The sequence below is a fragment of the Halichoerus grypus genome, chromosome 5, assembly GCF_964656455.1.
Source record: "Halichoerus grypus chromosome 5, mHalGry1.hap1.1, whole genome shotgun sequence".
NCBI lineage: Eukaryota > Metazoa > Chordata > Mammalia > Carnivora > Phocidae > Halichoerus > Halichoerus grypus.
In genome coordinates, this window is record NC_135716.1 from 23,145,074 (window position 1) to 23,171,198 (window position 26,125).

Genomic DNA, 26,125 nt, shown 5'->3' on the forward strand with positions numbered 1-26,125 from the left:
TTTTCGAACATGAAAGAATGAGGTTATTTGGTGCGACTTCTATCTGTAAAAGGCAGAACTGAACTCATAGTGTTAGATCATTTCCTGACCCAGTTTTAATCCTTCTATAGCCACTGATATAATTAAAAGCTTCTCTTCCAGTTTGCACTTTGGTTTTCTTATTAATCAAAAAACAGCTTAAGTTAGACTTTTGCAAGGGCCAAATATACCATTGCCAAAAATTCTATCAGTGGAAGAAGTGCTGAGTATATAGCTTTTTTTTCTTGCTGTTTAATTAAATGTATGAATAACAATACCTGCATGGCCATTCTCCCTGAAAGGTAATACGTATAGTTTAGAATGCACAGAAGATTTTTAAGTGATAGCTTCAGGATTTCTACACTAATTTCTAGACTGATTATGTAAACATATCATCAAGACTTCAGTATCACTATGCCGAAATCTGACTGCTATACTACCCATATGCATATTTCATAACCAACTTGTTTGCCATATTGTAATAATAGTAAGAATTTATAAGCCTGTGACATAAGATGTGATTTTCTTTTTCATAACGAGGAAAAAGTTCCATGTTATTGAAGATTTGAAGAGTTATTTTAAGCTTTTCATTAAAAAAAAAAAATAGCTCTGAAATTTTATAGGAAAATAGTCTGGAATTTCTGATGTCAGTCACAATAGTTTCCAAATCGTAAAATGGTTTCTTAAACAGAAGACAAATTAATTTTTTTAAAAAAGTAAAATTAAGCTAGTTCTGGAAGAAATAAGATAGCTTTATTTCAATCCACATGAAAATTAAAATTAAGATTAAAATAAAATAAATACAAGCTTTCTCTTCTGTTAGACCTGGGATGTGACACAGCTGACCTAATGATTCTCATTTATAACTAATTGCTTGCAACCTTCTGAATAATTTTCCTTTCCGTCTAAAACTTTCCATCGTTAATCTCAGGCCAATAGTAACTTTTTGTATTTTAAAAAAATATTTAAGGAGAAATTACTAACACTATTTTGATAATTCTTAAAGGGAATTGACATATCCTCTTACATTTAAAATATTATCCAAATAATTCAAAAATACACCCTCAAAATGTCAAACTTACGTAAAGTCCTTCATTCTACACAGAATTATTGCTCTTTGAAACTTTAAACATATACCAAATACATTGAGGTGCTAGGAATGTTTTAATACACCGGTTACATAGCATTTCTATGAATCTCTAATCTGTTGCTTTTAGAAACATACCCTTAAATGCTATATATTCCATATTCCATGACAGAGGCTGTTCCAAAGCTAAAAGACAGCACTGCCTAATAGTAATGTAATTGGAGAAAATCCTAATTGTGTTTCACCAACTTGATTTTCTCTGATTAAAAAGAAAAACTTTAAAGTTGGAATAGTAAACATTAAAGGCAATTATACATTGCTAGCTTTAAGCAAATAATGTGGAAATCAGAGTTGAAAAAATACCTTTTCTAATTCAGGCACATGTAATATTCTTTATTTTATTGTATAATAGCTAAATGAAAGACAGAAGGTAATAGTTGCTAATGTATTTGAGATTCAAATAAGTAGCATGGTTGCTGTACTCCTATTCACCTCTTAGGCAAAACTAGTTTGAAACAATGCATATGTCCTATTTAAATAAAGCTCAGTCAAGTACCTCGATCACTACATAGAAATAAGGCAGAGGGGCGCCTGGGTGGCTCAGTTGGTTGGGCGACTGCCTTCGGCTCAGGTCATGATCCTGGAGTCCCTGGATCGAGTCCCGCATCGGGATCCCTGCTCGGCGGGGAGCCTGCTTCTCCCTCTGACCCTCCCCCCTCTCATGTGCTCTCTCTCTCTCTCATTCTGTCTCAAATAAATGAATAAAAATCTTTAAAAAAAAAAAAAAAAAAAGAAGAAGAAATAAGGCAGAAAAAAATAATCAGTAATTAAAATGCAAGTTCCAAGGGGGAATACCTTTCCGAAGATAACCAGAGGAGCACCTGACTCTAAAAATGGCAGGCAGTTCCCAGAACTGTTGAGTGCCGTGTGCTAGCAGGTGGAAGTACAAGTTTTAGAACAGCACTTGCCTGTCAATAGCTTCATTATAAAGCTGGCAATTTAATGAAAACTTCAAAATAATTATTGAATAATTAAAATATTAGAATAATCTCTCATACACTCTGGTAGCCACCATTTTAATTATGGCAAATTATATCTTCCTTTAGTGATTTCACTTCCCGCAGTTCTTTAGCATTTTCAAAAATTAGTGACTTGTCTAATATGTTCTGTGAGATGCTGAAACTTAACAGGCAGATGGAAGCTGTATATACTTTTTCAATATAAAAAAGACGCCTCGCGTGAACGTATGGGTTACAGAGCCCTAGACTAGCACTCTTAATCATAGACATATAACAAAATAGTTCCGTTTTTATAAAAGTGGCCTTTTCCCTCTATCTAGTTTATATGACTGCAGTTTAGGATCTCCATTTGAAGGCAAAAAAAGGTAGAAAGTAACAATCCACTTATCATCATCACATAGCCATTAAAAAGATGAATCAGAAGGTCTGCCTGCTGATTTATTTAGTTGCATTTATCTAGATATTTTCTAAATAGGAGAGTTTAAAATTTACTCTTCCCTACCTAAAAGCTCTTTTTATATTTAATCTTTCTTCTTCAGACTAATGACTTTATTACTAGAAATCTGTAATTCCATGTTAGTTTATCCTAACCCAAAAATAAGCCTCAAGAGTTTTGCGTGTTAGCCTTCTAGAGAACTTTGCCTTGACTTATCTTCGTAACATCCCCCAGAGCCTTCCCCTTTCTCATGTGTGAACCTACTTATATGCCCCCCCTTCCTACTGCTTCTGGTTCCTCTCGCTTTAGTATGTTGGGCATTCCTATAAAGGATTTATAAGTACCAAATATAGTTAGTGGTCGCCTGTTGTTCATAAAGGCCATGTGTAAACTTCTTCCCTTGAATCCTTATTGAACATCTCCTATGAGTATTTAAGTAGATAAACTGCTTTGATATTTATATCCATGCTCCTGACCACAAACCAATTGTATAGGTAGAACCATGGCCATTTACTGGATGAAGAAATTAAGAGGTACATGCTGAAATTCATATGAAAAATTATCAGTTTTGTAGCCTGCACTCTGTAAAGCATTGCACTGGATGCTCTCTAGGTAGGATCATGTGGATTCTTCACAATAACCTAAGACTGCAGTTTTCCTTGAGCCCTGTCTTTCTTTCCCATCTCATATCCATCTGATCCCTCAGCAAATCCTGTCTTTTCTACTTTCAAAATATATCGAGGATATGACTGTTTCTTACCATCTCCACTGCTATCAGCCTGGTCCAAGCCACCAGTCTCTCACCAGGAGTACTGTGATAGCTTTCTAAGGGACCTCACTGCTTGTATTCCCTCCACAACAGTCCATTCTGTTCATAGCAGCCAGAGTGTCTTGTCAAAACACAGGTCACATTATATCACTCATTTGCTCCCTGCCCTCCGTTGGCTGTCCATTTCACTCAGAGTAAAAAGCACAATGATTAGTCTGCCTTGGTAAATCCTATATCATGATCCTTTCTGCTGCCCTTCTCTAATACCCCACATCTTCTCTCAACTCACAGTCTCTGCTTCTGATCTTCTCTTTTTTTTAAATGAATCTTTCCTCAGATGTCACTTTGACAAGGTGATGCCTAAATTGGGCTCCCTACCCCAAATGCAGTCATTTTCCCCACCCTGATACTTCCTGTCATTCTTAATGCTCTGTTTTTTTTTCTCCACATCACATAACACTATCTAACATACCATATATTTTGCTATACATTTTAACATATATTAATCACGTCTGAGTTCTTCCAGTCCTAATAGAATGGAAATTATATAAAGGTAGGGATTTTTAAACTTGTTTATAGATAAGGATGGTGCCTAGCACATGCAAAACACTCAATAAATATTTGTTAAGTGAATGAATAAATACCTGCATGAGGGTGGTACTATTACCTGTATTTTAGCAACAGCTTAAAGATGATGCTTAAAGTGATCAAATCATTGTCTGAGGGCACAAAACTAGTCTAACTCTACAGCCGTGCTCTTCAGTACTACTCTTTTCAGCCTGTTAAACTGGAACACTAATTCCTGAGACTGGTGCTTTTCCTACTTGACCATGCGATCTCCTATATAGCATGTCCCTGTAAGACATGAGTCCAGACAAATAAAACACAGAGTAAGATGGCATTCTAGCTGTACTAAATATAATGTCTTGCAGAAAGTGGGCATGTAATGCATACTTAAGGGCATGGGATAAATTGAAAGATTAAGAATTATCACATGCATGTTTGCCATTTATTTTAGATATAAGAGTTGTGGTGTTTATCAGCAAATGACTCCATTTCTTACCAGCTGAGTGACTTTGGAGAAGTTTCTTTACTTCTCTGTGCTTCATTTTCCCATTTATGAGATGGAGATAGCAATAAGGGATAGATGAGGTTATGTGTAGTGCTTAAAGAAATGCCTAACACATAATAAGCGCTCGATGAGTTCCCTCTTGCTAGTAGCATAATTATGGCTTTGCTGTTATTTTAGGTTGAATAAAACACAGACTCCCTACTGCTACAGCTCTACATGGTCTCACTTCTACTCAACACTCAACTTCATTTCTTCTCCTTTCTGCCCACATGCTCCAGCCGCCAGGCTTTCTTGCTCTTTCTTACCCAGGTCATTTCCAGCTCAAGGCCCATCACCTGTCTGTCTCTCCAAGAGAAAAAACACCATCACTGCCTTTTCACTATTGAAGTCTCAACAAAAGATCGTCTGGCTTCTGCAAGGCTTCTGCAAATGACCCAACGAAAGAGATTTATATCTCTCCCACCAATCTTTCTCTATCAGTTTTCCTTTCTGATTTTTCTTTCCGTATTTGGAGTTACTTAATTTCTTTCTTTTTTTAAAATTGTCTGCCAATGGGAATAAAAAATTACAAGAGGACAGTAACCTTATTTCTCTTCTTTACCACATCTCCTTAGTACCTAAAGCAGTGCTTAGAACATATATTCTGGGTGCTTAGTAAATATTTGTGGAATTATAGATGAGTAAATAAATAAATAAATAAATAAGGCAGCCTGGTTTAGATTAGGGCTCTCAGGTGTAGTAGTACATGGAAACACATCTGACAAAGAACAATCTAGGAGGTAAAAAAGAGGGCTCTAAAGAGGGACAATCCTTGGGCAAAATGGATGTTTTGTTTAACTTCAGGTACAAATGTTATATTAAACTCTTTAAATACAGCTCTTACACTTCCTCATAGCATTAAAGTGCAGTATTCAAAATGGTACAATTGCAGAACATTTTGAGGCTTGGTTCCCATCTGTGTTGAAGCTTATTATTTTGGTACATGGCCCATGTTCCCAAGGCTCTTTTCTCTAATATAGCCAGCATATCATTTGACCCCCTAATTACTGAAGAGAATCTGAATCCCCATGCTTTTGAAGTACCTACAGGTAATGTGAATCATTAGAAGCATATGTCATAAAAACTGAAGACATTTTTCAAATCACTTAAATTATAATAATTAATTTAATATGCTTCATATGTTTAAACTATATTTAGTTTCAAGCCATATGCTTTCTTACATGAAATGGAGTTCCAGATTTTTCTATTGCTTTTAAAATACAGTATCCAGCACATCAAGGGTTAACATGCCTACACTAGAGAAACATGTCCTAGTATCTGAAATAAGTATTAAGAAAGTATTTTGCCTTTCAAAACAGAAAAGACCCATTTTGAATAACACCATATCCTAAGCCACTTACTTCTACAATTGTGAATGCTTGTTGCATCCAGGCAGTCTTGAGTTTTCTGTTCAAAGACCTATGCGGCCAACTCGGCTAAGAATATTGATGTCACAGTCTAAGATAGGTTCCTAGCTCTATTTTGCAGACTTCTTTTTTTTTTTTTTCTCCTGAAGAATCTGTTTTTCAAAATACTTTTAGATGTTTTATTTTTTGTCCATAGATTGTTCTACTTTCTCCCCCATTCTTTCAGAGATGAGTTAGCTGTTCTAAAGTTTATCATTGCTTCTGTTTTATATTTTGCTTAGCTTACTTTTCAACTGTTAGCATCACAAGGCCATGTAACAGTTAAACCATGCCATCGCAGCTTTAAGGATGAATCAGATATAAGGGAGAGATTGCTGACAATTTACACAGAGGCAAATAAAATATTTTATGACATAAATATAACTCAAAGTGGAAATACTCATCAACCAGCACTGTTTCTTCTTCTTAGATTTGAAATGCTTTTTTCTTTTAAGAGTATTTAATTTGTGGCAAATACTAAGAAGTAGATTCATTTTAATTTGCTCTCCCTACTGCTTTCAACATTTATTGGGTAACTGGGCTGATGATGGGATGAAATGAAGACTACCACTTTGTGACAGACAAGTTCGAATTAAAGGCACTAATTATTAAAACTATTGTGTCAGTTCTTTGACTTTCGTAGACTTATATGTAGCAAAACAATGATATCATTTTAGGAAACAATTTTTGATAGAGGTGGAATTTTTTTTCACCCTGATTGAGGACTCCTAGTGATCATTTTATTTAAGAGAAAAGCCTCTCTGTTTCAGTTTGTATAATTTGGGTTACTTCAGCAATGTAATAACCTGTGCCGGGGTCTATTGTCAAACAGTTGTGCATAAAATCACCCTGATATTACTCTAGGGAGATTAGGGCAACCAGAATATACCACCACCTACATAGCTAAATTCTGAAAGGTTCTTATTCCAAATACACGTGAATACTTGTTTTGTTTTGTTTTATAGACAAGTGCTTTTGCCACATGTGTAAATCCCGGGGAATCTAGTTGACAACATATGATATTCCCTATTCAATGTTTGTAAACTCAAATGAGCTGCAGAAAGAGTGATTTCCAGGCCAGTGTGTAATGCTGCTAACCAGCTGAATGGACAGGGCTGGCTATCTGCTTCTGGACTTGCTTTAACTAATGTCCACTGGAACATGAGAAGAAACATAAATAATTTTTCTTTTTGCAAAGACTACTTCATTACAGGCCAGCTGTAACCTTAATGATCAACAGCTGTAAGTATGCATCAGCCAAAAGCAGAGAATTAGGAGAATAAATGGAGATTTAGGAAATAGAAGAATTGACAGGTGTTAGAAAAAAAATGCATTATTGCTCACAGTACTAGAATAGAATATTCAAGTACAAAGTTTATAGGAAGAACGTTCTTAGTATTAAAAAAAAAAACAAAACTACTAGTAATCAGTATTTCGGCAAAAGAATTGGTCCTTGGTTCTTAAAGTTATATCCACACTTCTAACTCTAATGCGGTATTTTTTACAAATGCTGTGCCAACTTGGTTGGCAACGGTCAGTGCATGAGCATAGATTTTTGTTTTGTTATATGTGCGTTTTGGGAAAAATGTGCACTTATTACTCTGGAATTACTAAATATTTTTTGAAAAATAGTTTCTGACCTATGCTAAAGTTTTGTTTACTAATTAATCATACATTTTTCTGCTCAGAAAATTAAAGTGAGAACTGTAGCTTTAAAAGCTCTGATTTTTCTCAAATAAAAGCCAAATTAATAATTTTATGCTATCCTTCAGGATATTGGAAAGATCTACTTCAGCAAATTTTGAACATTACTAATCACTTTTATGACACATTTAAAATTTTGCTGGGCATTTTTTTCTACTGTACTAATTGTTTAATTAAAGGAATTGGGTCCAGAATATCAGGTAATAAAAGCATTGTTTCCAAGGACTCTGTAAATGACTCTCTGATTTTATTTTATTTTTTTAAGATTTTATTTATTTATTTGACAGAGAGACACAGCGGGAGAGGGGACACAAGCAGGGGGAGTGCGAGAGGGAGAAGCAGGCTTCCCGCTGAACAGGGAGCCTGATGCGGGGCTCAATCCCAGGACCCTGGGATCATGACCTGAGCCGAAGGCAGACACTTAACTGACTGAGCCACCCAGGCGCCCCTCTCTTTCTGATTTTAAAACTGTGATCTACCCACAGGTTCTCCAATTCACTGGATATTTTAAAAGATAGTTGTTTATAAGAACTTTCAATATGCAAATGTGTGCACTCTAAATTGTTGCTAGTCAGTAAATATTACTGGCGAGTTATTTTATGTACAGCCATTTCAGGTTTGTGCAATAAGCAAAATCTGTTCTATAATTTCAAATAGCTCTTGGAAAACAATTATTTAGATGATAGCTTTGGGTATAGAGTATACATTTAGAGTAACATTTAGGGGGAATTAGGAGGTAGGATGAAGGATAGCAGGGAAGGAGTCCTTGGTAATCAACTCGCTGTTCGTGTTTATTCTCGGAACTGCCAGGTGATGATTTATATGTATATTTTCTTGTAAAACCACAATTCATTAACTTCCCTGAGACTTGTGGCTCTGGAAATTTAAGTTACATTAAAGCTGCAGCACCTGCTTGAACTTCTATAGGTTCTTTGCTGGTCTCTTGGTCTCTTTCTGCAGACCATCTGCCCATAGAAATGCCAGTGCTGCCTTCTGGCACCCTAGTGATGCCATGCTACCATTTTACAGCATATTGAAAACACAGTAAACACTCGAATCTCCAAAGATGCAATGTGAGCAGATTGCAGGACTAACCTCTTTACACTACTGGTGCCAATTATAGCATTCTACAAAGCTACTGCCTCCAAAAAATATCATTCTTCTCCTCCTCATCGGAATTACCTTCTTCTTTTATTGAAAACCTTTTTCCCTTCACTGATTTTTGCTAACCAAATTTTGCGATAAAATAAGTGAAAGGAGGCACACTGGACATATATTAACATACGTTAAAAGCATATCCATTTACCTCCCCCAGCCCTTTCTTGTCTATATAACAAGGCTCATAATGTCTTCCTTGTTCTTGCTATTAAAAAAAAAAGTTTACAATTCATACTGCAAAATATTCTGGTAAAGCCTCTGGCAAATGCATACAGTAAATCAGCCCTGCCCTTGCCGGAGTTTTAATTTGCATGCCTGCGTCTCTGGAAACATTCCGGAGTCTTCTAAGAAAGCATTCCAGTGTCTGCCTCTGTAAGAGTCCATATGGCAAATGCCTCTGAGATCACAGAACTTTTCTTATTTAAGGCCAAACATATCCCCTTTATGTTTGGAGTTCTCAGTAGGAGCCTAACAAAGATTCTGGAAATTATGGGGAAAATAAAGGCCAAGTGGAGTCAAGAGAATGAAGGAAAGTATATTGGAAGACAAAAACCTATATGTGCTGATTAAGCGGCACTCACATAATGCACATCTTGGAACAAGGTACACTTCTCGTTCTTTGCTTCAGGAAATGAGAATGGAGAGGGCATATATCAGATGATGGAGTTGATTAGGTTAGCAGTTCAATTAAAATGTTTAAATGTTCCCTCTGATACATACTGATTTTACATTTATTTTACTCAGGGGACACCTACTATGAATGTTATTTAAAATGAAAGATCTTGCGATTTCAAGAGCATTTGATTTTTTCGAATGGGGCACTTATAAATACCATGAGTGTTCAGACAAAACTTTCAAGTGTGTGCTCACCCAACCCAGCCCTAAATGTAAAAGGCAGCCTTGACTCCGGAAAAATAAATCACAACATCACTCTGTTTCTGAAATGCAAAATTACAACTTTGAAATCACATTTAGGACCTTGTGCTAACAATGAAGAACTTAAAGGCAATAATGACAGGGAAGATATTTTAAGTGAGTCTTTGCCCCTAGAGACTTTGGTGGTATCCATTCATTCCGCAAGCATTCACCAAATGCTCTGCATCCCACTATGTGCTGGGAGGGGGAAGAAACAATTGCACCATAGTTCATCCCTTTAAGAAACCCACAGAGCAGTGAGGGAGACAGACATGTAATAGATGATTGTAAAACCACGACATGACAGAGCTGGCTTCAGAGTTAAATTTCTCTTCCCACCACTACCACTAACCTGATGGGGTCAAGGGTCTTGTAAAAAATAACCATTGAACTGAGTCTGAAGGCTAGGAGTTAGCCTAAAATAAATTGGTCTGGGATTGGAATGGCAAAGAGACATCATGAGTATGGTTTGAAGTGGGGCAAGAAAGAGCCCAGAATGCTCCCTTAACCACACGTGGTTCTGCACAGCTAAGATGGGAAGAGTGAGGAATTGAGTGGTGAAGGGTGATGTTTTAGAGGCGAGCAGGATGGATCTAGGCTCTGGAATGCTTATTAAAGAGCTTAGATTTTTTTATTTTACGTCTGGGTGCCTCAGACTTTGTGTTTTTTGTCACAGTTCTGTATCTCTATAAATACGTTTTTTAAATTTATCCTTCTGTTTAATGTCAATAAATCTATTTTAAAAAGAAACTTCAGGGACGCCTGGGTGGCTCAGTCGGTTAAGCGTCTGCCTTCGGCTCAGGTCGTGATCCCAGGGTCCTGGGATCGAGTCCCGCATCGGGCTCCCTGCTCCGCGGGGAGCCTGCTTCTCCCTCTGCCTCTGTCTCTCTCTCTCTCTGTCTCTCATGAATAAATAAATAAAATCTTTAAAAAAAATAAAAATAAAAATAAATAAATAAATAAAAAGAAACTTCATGTACATTGGTTTCAGAATGATGGATTTAAAGGGGAGTGACTAGAAGTGTGTTACCTGACAGCAGAGAGGAGGACAGGAGGTGGGATAGAGATGGGTGACACAAGCCTTAGAGGGAGGGAGTCCTCATGGTGGGGGGGACCCAGGACAGTACAAAACCACACATCTGGCCCTTGGGGACTGGCAGAAAGAGGAGCCTCAACTACATGAGCCACAGGGACAATATTTTCAGGAGAAAACCAGGTCAGGCCAAAGGAAAAAGAGTCCTCTGCCTACATTGCGAAGATACAGTAGGATCTGTTAAAAACAAATGAAGACTTATTTCGCTCAGCATAATACCCTCCAGTTCCATCCACGTCATTGCAAATGGCAAGATCTCATGACCTCACTGATATGAGGAATTCTTAATCTCAGGAAACAAACTGAGGGTTGCTGGAGTGGGGGGTGGGGTGGGAGGGATGGGGTGACTGGGTGATGGTCACTGGGGAGGGTATGTGCTCTGGTAAGCGCTGTGAACTGTGCAAGACTGTTGAATCTCAGATCTGTACCTCTGAAACAAATAATGCAATATATGTTAAGAAAGAAAAAAAGAAGAAGAAGAATGTAGCAGGAGGGGAAGAATGAAGGGGTGAAATCGGAGGGGGAGAAGAACCATGAGAGACGATGGACTCTGAAAAACAAACTGAGGGTTCTAGAGGGGAGGGGGGTGGGAGGATGGGTTAGCCTGGTGATGGGTATTGGGGAGGGCACGTTCTGCATGGAGCACTGGGTGTTATGCACAAACAATGAATCATGGAACACTATATCTAAAACTAATGATGTAATGTATGGGGATTAACATAACAATAAAAAAAATTTAAAAAAAACAAATGAAGAATTCCAGAAGCAAAGAAGCAAGGAGGGTGGGCCACCATGAGGCTTCCAGGAGAGGACATTTATGACAAGAGCAGCCTCAGGGGACTGGAGAGGATGGGAATCTGTGGGGAGCAGGTGGTGTCATCCAGAGCCCAGGAGAGCGACTGAACTCAAACGGTCAAACATTTGCCCACTTGTTTTAATGCCAGAACTGGTGGAGCCATTGGAAGCTCAGGCTGATAACAGAGTAGATTTGTAAGAGTAGTTTTTGATTGCCTTTTATCAACCCTGTCCCGAATCCAAGCTACAAGGCAAACTAGTTCTATTAGCAGGACTGCAATATTGACTTTGGTTTCTTACCTGTTGTGTGAGCTTGTGCCTCAGTTTCCTCAGTAGAAAAATGGGCTTCATCATACTTCATAAAGTTGGGACAATTATTAAATGAGATAATGCATATAAAGTGCCCCAAAGATTAAGTGCCCCCAAATTTTAGCTAATGTGGCATTGAATCTGAGCCACTTGGAATGGAATGTTTCATTCTATTTTCACTATTGTGTAGCAAAATTTTAGTGGAATATCTTTATAGAGAAATACTTAGGACATATATTATTCTTGGGTCATATACAGGATGCTTTAAACATTCCAATAACATTTTGTTTTATTCCAGGCACTTAAAATTATCTTTACTTTTGAAAGACCAAAATCGATAGGACAAACCATCTTCATGACAAATAATTTAGTTTAAGACACAAGATAGAGTATTTTATAGCTCATATACACATCCATACCTATTTGGTGAGAACACCTATTTGGTACGTCAAATCTTTTTTTTGCTACCACTGCAATATGACTATCATTTCACCTCTGGGGAAATACTCATTTTTTTGCTATTTGCATGGCTTCCTATACAAAGTCCCACCCAAGACTTGTTCTCATATTACTTATATATATGAAAGGAATGCTTTCCATCACTCAGAAACACAGTAAAGCCCTCAAATATTTTTCCATGAGCCAGCTCTAAGACTTCTTAATGGGAACAAATATCGGAAAGGGAATGAATATTACAGATAGGCAGACAGGATGGAAATTAATGATGACTGATTCAAAGGGTAATAGTAGAGGAGCTATGGACCAAAAATTAGAAGAATGGATTCTCCAGGCTTCCCTGCCCTCACACTCTACATTTCTTTGCCTCATTCAAGTTTCTCTGCCATCCTTATTCTTGTTATAAGATTACTGGCCAAATATGGAGGGATGAGTAGAATGGAAAGCATTTACTCATTGTCATCGCTCAATGCCATTGGCTCTCTGAATGATCACCATGCTCTTAGCCACTGCTCTATGGATCAAGTCCAAGGAAAGATATAGGAGTTGGTGGAACAGTACACTCAACATATCTGTGTTTCAGAAAATGCCACTAAGCAACCCGGGTTTCCAGAAATTACTTCTATGCAGATTCTTACTATTCTCCAAACTGGCACCTTAAAAAAATAGTGAAATGTATTGTCTTTGTTCCCATCCCTTTCTTTTCAAACTTCTGATATCAAATACTTTAAAGCCTTCCCAGGATTTTCTGCCAGGAGTAAAAGTGATCTGATGAATTAATTCACATGAAATCATTGTGACTAAATGAGTTTATTCTCCCTGGGGTATATTTAAAGTGTTGTTTGAAACAAAAGAATGAATCACTAATCATAAACTTTTAGAGAAATTTTATTGAGAAGGAAATTTCACCCATCCTTAATTTTCATCCTCTCTATCTATCCATAATATCTATTCACTTTCCTATAGTTTGTTCCCACATAGGCCTTCACCTATATGTGCATAATCCTAAAGACAATATTAGGTTTATTTTTCCCTTTAATTTGCTACTTGATTTATGTGAAAATTATACTTAAAAGCACTTTTTTCTCAGAGTTGTATCATGAATACAGTTATGCCAGATTGTAGGCAGATTGTAACTACTCACTTCAGCTTGATTGATCTTATTCCTTCTCTTAAATGCATTTCCTCCAATTGCTTCCTTTATTCTCATCCCATTTTACCTTCTAAGGCAATGAAGGGAAAACAAAAACACAGAAAAAAGAAAAAGAAAATTCTCACTTGAACTTATTTGTATCTGAAACAGGACAGCAAAATACGTTTGCTTTATCCTTTTAAAAAGATTTATTTATTTGACAGAGAGAGAGAGAGGGCACAAGCAGGGGGAGTGGCAGGCAGAGGGAGAGGGAGAAGCAGGCTCCCCACGGAGCAAGAAGCCCAATGGGGCTGGATGCAGGGCTGGATCCCAGGACCCCGGGATCATAACCTGAGCCAAAGGCAGATGCTTAACCGACTGAGCCACCCAGGCACCCCATGCTTTAATCTCAATATTTAAAAAGTGAGTATTTGTTCACTATTCATAAAATTTTATGAATACTTGCTGATATTGAATATGAAATTCATATCATGGAGAGTTGTAGGCAGTACTCTTGATGAAAGAGAGAGAATAGATCATGGAATGGTCTTATCTCATAGGGAAAAATTATAAGAACTTTCAGAGGAGAAAGGTATGTACGTAATTTGGTTTGCCAAATAATAGCTGCCATGCTGGAAAAAAAAAAGTGGAAATGGCATCTTGCTTTGGCTTAAATATCAGCTGTGTGCTTTTTAGCTAAATTCTGGGGAATGTACACACATGTACCAAAAAAATAATCTTGTCAAATATCCCATCCTTCACAATGGTATTAAAGATGCTTTCGGTGGGTTTTTAGTTCCGTAAATGCTTGCTTCATCAGAACCTCATGTGCATTAGTTGTAATGTTAATTTTAAATGAGCCCAAACTCATTCATTTCAGATTTTTCAAAGTTTATTTCTAAATGTTGATGGGATACAGGGAAGGTATATGTTGAGGACAAGATGGTACACCAGGATCAGAATTCACATGGAAGAAAAAAATATACAGATATTTATATGCCCATCACAGTTCAATCAAATCATGATTTCTGGGAGTGGGAGGTCTAGAATCTACATTGTAATGTAATAACTACTCCCTGGGTGGTTTTCATGCCTTTATCTTACTCCAGTATAGATCTAGAATCTACCACTTCTCACAGCTACCCTCTGCTCCAAACCATCATCATCTCTTCCTGGATAACTGTGATGGTCTCCTAACTTGTGTTCTTGGCCTCTTTTACTTAATTATCAAAACAGAAGCCAGAGTGACCCTGACATAACACAAATCAGATCCTGTCACCCTTCCACTTGACACATTCCAAAGCTTGCCCATCTTGCTCAGAGTAATATCTTAAAGTGCAGGACCAGCAAGAGGCTCTGCACACTCTGGCCCCTCGTGAACTCACTGACCAAATCTCTTATTTCCCTCCCACACCGATAAATCAGCTACAGCCTTGCTGGCCTCCTTGCTTCATTTTTTTCTCCCCCCTTCAGACTTTCTGCAGTGATGGGAAAGTCCCCACGTCTGTGCTATTCATTATGGTATTCACACAATACCATACTGGCTGGTAGTGGGTAGTAGCCATGGCATTTGGACAGCATAGGTTAAGACTCATTTTCCCTTAGATAACTGCTCTTCCTTTGGGGGTCTTTAATGTCACTGTACCTCAAATTCCAGCACCCACCCTTCTTAGTATTTTCTGTCCCCTTTCCTCATTGATTTTTTTCTTAGCATTTATCACTACTTACTATACTGTATGTGTATTAAGTACCTATTTAGTGCCTGTTTGCCTCACTATCATGTAAATCTGCACAGGAGTGGGGAATTATTTTTCTTGTTTTGTATTGTTTTTGTTTTGTTTTGTTTTGTTTTCATTCACTGTTACTTCCCCAAGAACCTAGAATGGTATCTGGCACAGAGAAAGTTGCCCCAAAATATTTGCTAAATGAGTAGTAAATGACTACTCATCAACACTTTGTAAAACGGTCATTATGGCATTTGTGTTGGTAATGACACTTGGTGGAGTAGTGGGAGAAATGATAGAATAAGTCAATACCTCTAAAATTCCTTACTCTTCTGAGTTTTGAAATACTCAAGCCCAAGGAGGAACTACTAGAATTCCAAGCACTAAGTATTCCTGATATTGTAAGTTACTGCACAGGCCTGTGTAACGCTGGGGTGGAAATTTTGCTCTCGCTGGGAGTGCATGCTTTCTTTTTTCTCCAGCTATTTATTTGCCAGTAAAAACAAAAACAAAGCAAAACAAAAACAAACTTTCAGGTTAGGCCAAAAAAATTCCCATTACTAAAAACAAAGAAACACACAAACACAAAGAAATTACTCCATGATCACTTACCGTCTTAAAATATCAAATTTACTCCCTCCGCTGCAGCTACCTAGAAGTTTATTATCCAATGTCATGCTCCCTTATGTTGGGCTATATCACAAGATAGAAATCAAATTGACAAAAGCATACTTCTCTTACAAAAATGCATAGAATTTTACTATATCCAATAAAAGTTCTGAATGACTTCCAAAAAGCTTGAAATAATATATAAATTAAAATTTCAAAATAAATCTTTTGGCAGTAACAGTCTGAGCCCTCAGATGGTGTTTCTAGGAGGAATGGAAGAGCACGAGGGACAAACCACAAATTTCATCTGACGCTGGAAGTGATCTTGCTAAGGAAATATTAGGGACAGAGCTTAAGTTTGATTTTATTTCCCTGAATATTGAATGCAATACTTTTTTCCTGGTTGGTCTTAGGATAAGTGCTCCAAAATGTACTGAATGTGCCTGTGATTCTCATAGACGTGGGCAACTATATGTCTGCACTTGTAATCACTCTCATCCCCCCCCGCCCCCACCCAGGAAAAAATAGAAAGTCTGACACACACCATCAAGCTATTTTACTGTGATTACCTACAGGTTAAGCACTACCCTCTGAAGCAGATGGTCAATTGCCAGTCTAATAGAAGGAACTGTTATCCTTCCTCTCATCCCCTGAATATGCTTTTGATACTCCTCATGCCAGCAAATTGCTCCAGGTTCAAATAGTGCCCTAAAGTATCACAGAGAAACTGAATAATTGAGGCTGTCAGACAGCCTCTCTTTTTCCATCCTTTCCCTTTGTATAGGAAAATTGTTCTACTTTCATATAATTCACATTCAAGAACACAGCACAAGGGAATATGATGAGGGGACCTTACAACTCCATCAAAATTAAAATCATAACAGTATGTAAGATAAATAATTAGCAGTAAGTGTAGTTTCCAGAGTAAATAATGTCTATTTTCACCACTTAGCATATTCTGGCATGAAGCAGAATCCTTTTTGTGAGCCAAACAAAACAAAACCAAAAAAGTTACCTTGGATTCATTTTAAACTGTCACAAACATGCACTGCCCATCATTGTCCTATCACAGTGCTAGTTCATGTTGGAACCTATTTTGGGGAAATCTTCACTTACTAAGAGCGGGGAATGCTTGAGGACACAATGCCATTTATCGTAGCTTAAATATTTTCAGATGAAATAGCCAGGTGTAATGGGGTGGAATAAGCACAGAACAAGAAAACGGAGTTCAAGTTCAGCTCTGCCGCTTACTATGTCATCTCGGGCAAGTTTGAATTCGTATTTCTTCCTCTTCCTCCCCAGGGTTAAATGTGAAGTAGATAATATAGCTGGTACACTGTGGATGCTGATAACTTATGGATATCGTGATTATCATTATCATTATTAAATTGTGCAAACAGTATAGTTACAACTAAAAGATATTCAAAAGAATGAATTCATAGGGAACACAAGAAGGGGATCCACATCAAAGTGTGAACAGCATTGTATTTACATGATAGAGAAGCCTTTTTTCTAGTTTCCACATTTTCCCGAATTTTCTTTAATGAATTTAATTTCTCTGCTAATGGAAACAGTTGTTCAGCTTTCCTACTGCAAATGACTCTTTTGCTTATCCATATCCTTCAGTAGGAAAAGATAATCCCAATTATCTACTGGTTCCCATGAAATGTGGAAGTACTTTTTCAACATTGTATATGAGGGAAATGTCCAATTTAATTTGCCAGTATCATGCCCTCCTTAACAATTTTTAAATCCCCCTGAATCTGAAGGAAAACTAGCTCTGACTTCTAAATTAACATTTTAAAAGAATTATTTGATGAAGAAATGTTCTGAAGTGTTTATAAACTTTTCTTCATTGAAATGAGAAGTTCCTTTTTTTTTTTTTTTTATACCAAGACTGAACAAACTTCTATCCTGAAAACCACAAGGTTTGAATAGAAATTCTGGGCAAACCATTCTTCCTATTCTAGTTCCTGCCTCAGATCGTAGCGAGTTACAATTTTCACGAACAGCAACTCCCTTTTCAGTGAAACCATATAGATTCACACACCTGGAAAACCTCCAGCCAGCATTTAAGATCACTTCATTTTTCTATGTTTAGGATTCAGGAATCATCATTTTTTAGTGGGAAACTTTCCATAGTGAATATATGATTTCTTAAATGCATATTGTCTTATAACAGCCGTCCCAGGGAAACTTCCCGCTGAGATTTCTTCTGGCTCTTTTTTGGCCATTTTCCACTACTCATTTCTCCACCCAAACGCCTTTCTCTTTCACCTGGTTTTTTGTTTTTGTTTTTGTTTTTTCCTTTGTGGACAATGTTACAGTGTGTCTTTGAGTTTGAAAGAAAATTTGAAAAATTGAAAGAAACGATGGAAGAAAGAAAGGCAGGAAAGGGGAAAAGAGGGAACAAAGAAAAAAGAAGGAAGAAATCCAAGAGAAAAACTTTTCCTCATTCTTTCTGCTCATGATTATCTCAGCCTTCGACGGCTGGCCAGCGCAGACTCGCATGTGGACTAGAAAGCCTTAGTACAAGGATTCAGTGAAAATCTTCCAGGAGGTGAGGAAAACTGACTGCTCTTTTTTTACCCACACAGCATAAAGACAAACAGCCCTTCTTCAAGTGTCAGTCTCCTCAACTCCACCATGAAAATGAGGTAGTGGTCTTCTTTCAAAGGATTCCCCTCCCTTCACCCCCGCCTTGGAGGCTCATTCCTGCCTCTCTGGCATTCAGCAAATGACGAAGTCTTGTTTTGCCAATTTTTCAACCTTTGCGTCATCCTAAGACACCACGTAAGCACTCTTTGCCCTGCCCCAGAAGGTGGCAAATAGGTCCTTAAGCGCACAGAAGGGGGTGTATTCTCCCTTCACCACTCTATTTATCGTATCTTTCCTTAGGAGAGGAATCTAAATGTCCCTGGTCACCTTGAGTCTTCCACGAAATGGAAAGAGCTTTGCTAATATTCTCCACAGAACCCTCTGATTTCATTCACAACGTGACCTAAGAGCCCAGAGTTGTACTTTTTCGGCCATTAATCCTCCCCCCAACATGTAGCAGTCATTAAGGTGGTTACTTACCAGCTCTCACTGGTGAATAGACAGAAAGGAGTAGAAAGGAAAGTTGGCAGGGTCCGTGACAACCGATAGCTGCACCTGGGAATAAAGACCCCAGCTCTTCTGACTAGTGGGGAAACAGTTCCCCCGTGTCAACACGTAGCCCACGGGGCAGAGGTAATTTTACCATTTTATGACCTCCTGTGCTTGGCATCTGTTCTGGCACAGGCGACTGAGTCTATTTTGGGGATCAGTTGTGTATTCCCACATCGCCCTTTTCCTCTGCCTTTCACTCTGTTAAATATTCTACAGTATATTATCACTTCATTTTATTTCAGTTATTTTCTCTGACAGTGGTGTGGGGCAGTCTGGACTCAGAGTCACTTCCTCTCTCAAACTCAATCTGTCTAAATGTCAAAAAGGAAAAAAAAAAAAGTAGAACTCTTTCAAATCCCAACAATCTGGCATTTCTGAGGAAATATTTGATAGGTGTTGCATTTCTGAAGCTCTGTTTGCTGGAGGCAGGGGCAGGGAGGGGAGACACAGGGGGTTGAAAATACTGTTACATTCATGTTAGGTTTTTCCAAAAAGTGACATTTTGTTCTTAAAAGGCCCAGTCACAAAAGCAGAGGCTATGTTGACATAAAGGTCTGTTTGTTTGCTTGCTTGTTTGGAACAGTACTCCTCTCCCAACCTTTACTCACTGGGTAAAGATCTGAGACACCTGCCAACAAATGTGGGCAAATGACTTGGTCAGCAACTTGATAGCGCTCACAAAGCCGAGAGATTGTCTATGGCTGTTCTCCCCTTCTTTCCTCTCCCCTCCTTGGTTGTCTCTTTCCCTCCCTCCCCCCCCACCCCACTCTCTCTTTCCATGCTGTAGGACTGTCAAATCTCGTGACAGGAAAGGACAAATCTTGGACAAATTCAAATCTTTGTTGAAGGTTTGGCTACTTACCTTTCAGTTAAATTGGTGGCATTGAGTATTTTCAGGCTTTTTCAGACCATCCTAATTAAAGCTCTCAGGAATAAAATTAGAGATGACTCCACTAGGTCAACAGAATTCAGTGATAACATATTACTCTGTGGAGGAGTATCTGAGATTCATGAAATGTTTTACCTAAAAGTACTTCTGTTGAGTAACAGTCAAGAATGCTCCTGCCCTTGGAAACAGCAGTGGATCCACCAATAATGCTGAATAACAGCTGCACAGAAACAGGAAGTGTCTGTTGCACCACAGATTTCATAACTTTTAGAAGCCAGGGTAGCCTTTTATTCCTTTAGTTGTTTCAGAAAAATAAGAGGGGGTGAGCGTAAGTATAGTGTGACAACAAGCATGGTGTGGAGGGGAGAGCAGGGCAAGGGATATAAAGTTGGTTGAGAGTCCACAGCATGTATCAGGCACAAAGCTAGGCTTTTAACAGACAATAATTCATTTAATTGTCAGGCCATCTCTGGGAGATGTTTTTCCCTCCATTTTAAAAATGGAGAAACTGAGGCTTAGCCAAAAATAACAATTTGCCTAAGATTACAACACTAATAAATAGGAGAGCCAGGATTTTTTTTTTTTTTCCTCCTTATTACTAAAGTCCATGCACTTTCTATAACTCTGAACTGGGATCTCAAATTTGTGTTGACCAGGCTTTTTCTTCTCCCTCCCACTCCCCCTCCTCCCCCTTGTCCCCCTTCTCCCCTCCTCCCCCTCCTCCTCCTCCTCCTTCTTTCTTTAGAGGCTTGCCTGCTCTCTAAGATTTGCAGGAGATTGTCAACCTTCAGAATAACTGCCCACTCATCTGGCTAGAATGCATGCAAGGCAAAAGGAAAATGTATTCTGGGTTAGGAAAATCATCACTAATTTCATTTTCTATATCCCAAGGACAAAGGCACGTTGGCAAAAAAATTGGGGGTAGTCTAATATTTTCAATTCATTTATAAGTTGAAAACAATATTGTGAAATATTTGAAAACTTTAAGCTATTTTGCATTTAAGGACATTATCATCACTAGATAGTTGTTTATTTTTAAGCACTGGAAAAGAAAGAGGCTATATGAAAATACCAGCCAAAATTATGTATTAGGTTTCAGAAGATTACAAAATAAAATGATCTTTTTCTGTATTTAAAAAAAAAAAAAAGAAATCTGCTGCCTTGAAAATACACAGAATTTCCTGAGTTCAATTCATGAGAAGTATGAACCTGGTTTTTAATAAGTCATTCAAATATGTTTTTAAATCAATGAAATTCCGACAGGATTTCATATTTTTCAAGTTTGGCAGAGTTTTGATCAAGAATTCAGGGTCTCTTCCTACCCTTCCAATGTGGGGTTATTTTCCAGAAGAACTGCCAGTAATTCAGTTATCTTTTTGAAAGAAACAGGTTGTCTGAGACTCTCTGGTTCTCCTGCTTCCTTGTGAGTTATTCCTTAACTCAACAGGAACAAGCCTTTTCCCTTAGACTCACATGGCAGAGGCTGGATATTCTAGCTTGATTTTTGGCTCTTTCATCCATCCCTCTTCCTCAATGGCGTGCCTGTACTTGGGATGTTTTTTCTTTTATCGGAGGCATTCTGTGTCCACATATTCACGAGACCGTATTTTAGCTTAGGAACGGCAGAGGCAGATGATCATGGGGAGATCTGACCCTTGTCTACCATACACTCTGTGACAAAAAATATTTCTTAAGAAAACTCCAATAACAGAGACATTTAGTCTAATTTGGCCATAACATTAAGGATAAGGCAAGAGCAATTTATCCCATTACTTTGTCCTTTCACTTTGATTAAAGGTGGTCTCTTTGAATACTCTTTAGTATCTTCTGACCTCACACCTAAACATTTTTTTTATTAAGATAAAAAAATGCATGATGAAACAAAAAGCCTAGGACTTCTGACAAAATAATTCCAGAAGGCAAATGATAGCTATAGACCCCAATCACTAACATATAGTAAGACAGTACCAACAGGAAAAAATACGACTCTAGAATGTTGAATTCTCCCTGACAACATGGTGTAATGTGTTTTGGATAATCTTGGAAGCAGCCTTGGGTTACAGACATGGAAACTAAATGTATACACACACAGAAACGCATAGAGTTTTAGATACCAAACACACACATACATAAATGTCATATATGTTTGTGCATATTTTATATATACAACATCTTATTGTTAAGGCAAACCTCTTTAGGAATCAATAGTGACCTTATTTAGTGAATATATGTACTCTGAAGATACACGGCTCTGTGTCAAACATCATGTAGGAGTTATGTTTTCCTAAAGTCACTTATAGGTACAGTAAAGTTGTTTTATCAAATCACCATCAAAGAAGATGCCTCCCTCATTCATACACCACTCAGCCAAAAAGTAGTAGAGAATTCTTTGTTCCTAGCTGTGTCTCAGGAATTTGCCCACAAACCAAAGGGGCAGGGACACACCAACATTTCCATTTTAAACATTTATTTTTTTTTCAATTTGCACGTTGAAATGAGAGGACTGTATGAATAGAAATTTATGTTCCTGGTATAATTCTGGTAGATATCATTCCAGTGATATTTTCCATTATATTTTATTTCCACCAGTTACTCAGAATTCTCTAGAAAAGCCACACTGCACTCAATAGCCTCCAGCAAGGAGGAGAAAAAGGCCACGGTTTTCTATCAGATTCATAGAAAATGGTTCCTTTCAGGGAAGAAAGAACCTTGAAGTACTTGCCAAGAATGTAAAATTCCTGGTGTATCTGGAGTTCAAGCGTCTTCTTGGTGATTCCTGTGTAGAGGAAGAATGTGAAGTAGAGAGTGAAAGATTAAAAAAAAAAGAAGAAGAATAGTATATATTTCAAGGGAGCTACACGGAGCAACTGAACAGCCATAATGATCCATAGCAGGTCACGTAGTGTTATACCTGGGGATTGTACCTGACCTCAGGTGCTCCTGAAACCAGGATTCTATTATTTGGAATGGCAATTAAATTGAGTTTCGTTCACCTGCTCTATTTGCCAGTATCTGCTGGCCGCCACGAACTGTGCTGGGTGCTCGGGGTACAGGAACAAGTGTCTGCTGTCACAAAGATCACACTCGAGTGCAAGAAAAAGCAGTTAAACAAAATGTTCTAACTGGAAACGGTAAGTAAGAGAAGAGCATGTGTGGAAAGCACTAAGTCTGGGCAGGTTAGAGGGGATGATCCAAGAACACTTTCGGAAAGCATGACACCCCTACTGAGTGTTCTAGGATGAATAAAGAAGGGCAGGGTGTTCCGAGCCCAACCAGGAAGAAAGATCAGAAAACCTCAAGTGGTTTATGGGCCCAGGGGTATGGGGCTCCTTGCTAGGGAAAAGGTGAGAGTTGGTCCTAAGTCATAGACAGGGGTCCGATCGGTCCCTTGCTTACCCCTGTCTTCAAAGTTCTGAAGGTCTGTTGAAGGAATTTAAATAAGGCAGTGGCGTGGTCAGATCTCTTTTCTTCCTCATATGATTAAAGGCAGGGTGGAGACGCATGGAAGGTGGCGCTAATTCTTTATGAGGGGGACAGATTCATCCTCATATCCGTTGTTCAGAGCAGAGTCACCACAGAGGTGGAGGCCCACACGCGGTTTCGTGTCAAGAGCATTTATTATCAGAAAAACAAAACAAACCAATTCTGCTCAGGAATTATTCGCAGATGGCTGTGGAAGAATCACAGGTACTCTACATCCCCAGCTCAGATCGCTGTTCGGCCTCATTGATCATTTATCTGAGACTTTTTTTCTCCAACAAAGGCCCGTTCTGCTTCCTTTGCATCTTAATATGACTCAGGACCAAATATCTCATCTCTCATGATACCTGAGTAAATCCAAAATTCAAAATGATTTTTCAGGAGAAATCAATTTTTAATGTAAGTTTCTTCTTTAATTAAATGTATCATTTTGTTAGCGGAACGAACATAATGAACATAATGACTCACCTTTATCTACTTCTTTTCCTGTTTGGGGAAGTGAAGGTGGGACATAGCTTACTTAAAATGGCTTCAGGCAAAGATGTTTCCACCTTTTTTGGCAGTCCTTCAATAGGACACGCTAGCATTTCTCTCCTTATCACTGGCAGCCTAAGCAAGTCTTGGTTTCGAACAGAAATTAATATATAAACATTTGTTTCATGTACACTTCTTTTTCTAAAGCTGTGCAGCAGCGTGTGCTGGTTCTTAAAATGGAAACCTCACTATATCATTTGCCAAAATAAACCAATGTTCTTATAATTCACTAGAAAACTCGGTATCTTTTTAAATTTGTAAATTAATCCACGAGGTTGGAACAGAGACGTGACCTTTCAAAGTGCCCCTTTACTAATAGTATCGCTTCTTTAGTTATGTTTCTTTTCTGTCCCAGAAAAATGTATTTTCTTCATTTTGAAGAGAACCCCGTAAAGACTTTGCTGATGGAATCAGAACACTCTGAAAGGCCATTTAAGAAAGTAATTGGGAAGATATGTTTATGTTCAAAAAGGTAGAAAGGTAGCTCCCAAAAGTCAGATATTCTCAGTAATCATACTTTCTAATTAGTTTTCCAAACCATTCTCATTTGCATCAGAATACAAAATGCTGGTGGCATATTTGCCTCATGCACCAAGTATGATTTTTTTCCTGAATCTTATTTTTTTCCTTGACTCTCTCCTGTGCCTCTGTACTACTTCGTTCTGTTCCTTCACTTCCCTATTGATTGTCTCTTCCCCTTTTCAATGAGTTTTTAATGTCATTGTCCGGCTAGTAAAAATAACCGGAAAGTATAAGACTCCATGCTAGGAACTTGGCACATATTATTTCATTTGATCCTCACATAAACCCTGCAAGATGGGTATTACATCTCCATTTTTTTTTTTTTTTTTTACAAAGAAAATGAAGAATAGTTAAGCAATTTCCCCATGGTCATAAAAAAGAGACAGGCTCAACTGAATCCAAAGCTGATGAGTTCTGTTCCAACCCTTCACCTCCCAAAGCATGATCATTTACACCATCACATTTTTGTGATCAGGAAATCTTCATTAATTCAGCATATTGTGTCTGAGCTCCTCTGTTTGATTTCTTAAAAACCTTTTCTAATTTCTTCCAGTTGAACTCAAAAAACTGGAATGGAGGGCAGACTGGGTACCAGGCACTATTCCGGGCACTAAGGATGACAAGAAGGCTAAGGTGTTCAGCCTAGACACAGCCGAGTCCATCTGCTGTCACTCCTTGACCTCTTCACATCTGCTTGGTCAAATCCAGATCTTTCTTGTCCTTCACTCGTGCCATATTCTTTCTCATTGTCTCACACTTATCCTCCATATCCCATCATGAGTTCCCTTTCATGTTTTCAAATTATGTTCTTTCAAGGCCCAATTCAAATCTCACTTCTTCCATGAGGCTTCCCTGATCTTTGGTGAAATCATTGGTGCCTCCTAGTTTAACTCTTGGTATCTTCTTGTCTCCTATCTGTTCTTTTGATCTATCTCACCAGCAAGATTGTAAGCTGTATTGAACATAGGAACCTGGGCCCTCCTTTTCTTTTTTTTTTCTTTTTTTCCACTTCTTACATAGCACCAAGCCTGCAGTAATTACTGAGTTAATCATCCTGTCTATCCATTAGCTGTAGAGAGAGAAAGCAATAGTGACCTGATGGAATCTGACTCATAGCCTAGAATTACTGGAACTTTCTCTCCACATTGCTGAGTAGAGAGCCTTGTCCAGTATCATGAATCACAGAATATCATCAAATTAATTCTCCCCCTATGAGAAAATAAAACTTTTAAAATATTAAAAAGTATTATAAATCATAGAAGGAGGCCTCATGAAACATGGGCCATGCTCCTAGCCATAATATTTCCAGACCTTGCATAAGCCAATACACATTGTCTTCACCTATAGAATGAAAATAATTATGTCTAGCTATTAAATTTGATACATGGAAGGCCAAGAATTAAAATTCTTATGACTTAAGTTACTTTAAAACTAAAAACAAAAAAAAATCTCTTGGAACCCTCACTGTAGTACTGTTTTGAATCAAGCCGTTTTCTCTGTGAAATCCACTAAGAAGATGGCTTCTGAGATAAAGAAAGCATGTGGCAGTAAGAGTCAAGTTCAACAAGCAATGAATGAGTGCCCACCATGGCCACACCACATGCTAAGCTTGAGGGGATAAAGCTTGAACAAGACAGTCTCCCTGTCTTCTAGAAGTGACAGTCTCAATGCCTCCTATTGACATTAGATATTTTGTGACAAGTGGTGTCGGGGTAGGGAGTGCTGTGGTGTTTGAAAAATTGCCTGGGGAAAAGGAGTCTCCACATTTATTCCCACTACACAGATCTCACAGAGTGGATATGAGAAAAG

General features: G+C 38.1%; 1 long non-coding RNA gene across 1 annotated transcript in view; it reads right to left on the reverse strand.

The window, feature by feature from the left end:
• The window catches only part of LOC144381709 (uncharacterized), a 65,142-nt gene extending 45,227 nt beyond the window's left edge, over window positions 1-19,915 (reverse strand). The window contains exons 1-2 of the long non-coding RNA XR_013447479.1: window positions 19,754-19,915; window positions 18,820-18,894 (exon numbers count right to left, since the gene is read on the reverse strand). This is a non-coding gene — a long non-coding RNA (uncharacterized LOC144381709). The remainder of the gene's footprint in view (window positions 1-18,819; window positions 18,895-19,753) is intronic.
• Window positions 19,916-26,125: the final 6,210 nt, after the last annotated feature.